Genomic DNA, 1,858 nt, shown 5'->3' with positions numbered 1-1,858 from the left:
AGCTTCAGAAAACAGTACCCAACCCCAAGCTAGCAGTGTCTGAACTCAGTTCACAGGTGACTACTTTGAATTGTTTCAGCACCTTGCACAACACGGAAAGTATTCTCCACTGCGCTGGACTAATATACATTCCCCCTCTTTTCCCAATGTCATGACTTGTGTAGTAAGTATGGATAGCCTTTACCTGTTCCTCTATCCTCACAAGCATATAAAGTGTGAAATTCCACCTTGTTACCACCTCTTGCTTCAGTTGGTGGCAGGGCAAAATAAATTGTTCTTGTATATCTTAAAATTACTGCTTAGATACACTCGGGAGTGAAAGGCTTATTTTACTGTTTGTGTTTGTACCACATGTCATTATGCCGTTTCTGATATTTTAAACATTCATACTACATATATAGCAACATACAACGCCCAGAAAGTAATAATATCCACACCCTGCATGCAAAACAAGAGAAATTATACTACACAATGAAAAATAAGGAATGTTCAAAAGACACCCAATGTGGGACTGCCCAACGAATTTAGGGACAGTAAATAACTATGTTAGAAAGTAAATATTGTAAAAGAGATCCTAAAATACTGCTCAGCTTAGCCTCATGTATTACTTAATTTAATAATGAGAGGGGGGAACATTAGTGTCTTTATTACATGTAGCAATTTTGCCATTAAAAGTATAGGACGAGACCCACGTAATGCCAGTTCTGAGCTGATACAAAAGTTTGTCCAATTTCAATAAATTTACTCCGCAAGCGGAAATCTAATTTCTGTACCTCTCCGCAAAACTAGGCGCTCTGGTGCATCATATACAGGAGGCGCACTGGTGCATCATATACAGGAGGCGCACTGGTGCATCTTATACAGAAGGCTCTGGTGCATCTTATACAGAAGGCTCTGGTGCATCTTATACAGGAGGCGCTCTGGTGCATCTTATAAAGAAGGCGTTCTGGTGCATCTTATACAGGAGGCGCACTGGTGCACCTTATACAGGAGGAGCTCTGGTGCACCTTCTACGGGAGGCGCACTGGTGCATCTTATACAGGAGGCGCTCTGGTGCATCTTCTCTGTACTCTGTAAGGAACACGTCTGCAAACATGTCATATTGCTCTATGTACCAATGCACCTTGGCAGAAATCTTTACATAATGGGCCTGATTTATTAAGGAACGTAAATGGCAACACGTGGCGTATTTTGCATAAAATCACACTACGCATGCCTAGAACCAAATGATATGCCAGAGAATGCAACAACATTCAATTCATCTTACTAAAGTCTAGGATTTCAGGGGCGGACCGGGGACTGGACAGGGAGGAAGCATGTAGTCAATGTACAGTTAGAGCATGCCAAGCTTGATCGCATGCAGCAGCGTCCACTTCAAGCTTTGCTCATCTCAAAGGTACGTCTATTTCTGCCATATCACTTGCACCAGCTACACGTCAGATGTAAGTGCAGAGTGATAGTGATAGGTAGGACGCTTCTCGGCCTTTTGGCTAAGATCAAGTGTAGTATCTGTTTTTATCAGTTTACCAACTACCCGGTGGAGGTTATGCTGATTGTGGCTTATCCATAGCACAATCTAACATCAGTGAGGGGCTGATGTAGACTCTGCTGCATGGTGCACTTGTCTCACTCCTGCCCAAAACCCAGTGGACAGAACCTGATTGGGGCTCATCGATAGCACAATCTAACACTGGTGAGGAACTGTTTGGGACAAGCTGTTGTGACAGCACCTCCCTCCTGTTCCGCTGTCACAACACCCCCTTCCTCCCCAACCCGCCCTCTTCCTACCTTCACCCACCCTCCCTTGTCGCAACCCTCCCCCCTCTCTCCCCTGTAGTAGCACAAACCCTCTCCACTG

The 1,858-nt window shown here is 44.5% G+C and overlaps 1 pseudogene; it reads left to right on the top strand.

The window, feature by feature from the left end:
- The first annotated feature begins 1,470 nt into the window (after positions 1-1,470).
- LOC142155738 (U2 spliceosomal RNA) lies at positions 1,471-1,585 on the top strand (annotated as a pseudogene).
- Positions 1,586-1,858: the final 273 nt, after the last annotated feature.

Source organism: Mixophyes fleayi, chromosome 4 (genome assembly GCF_038048845.1).
Source record: "Mixophyes fleayi isolate aMixFle1 chromosome 4, aMixFle1.hap1, whole genome shotgun sequence".
NCBI classification, from domain to species: Eukaryota; Metazoa; Chordata; class Amphibia; order Anura; family Limnodynastidae; genus Mixophyes; species Mixophyes fleayi.
Note: the sequence above shows the minus strand (reverse complement) of the source record. Positions and strands in the feature narration are given on the sequence as shown.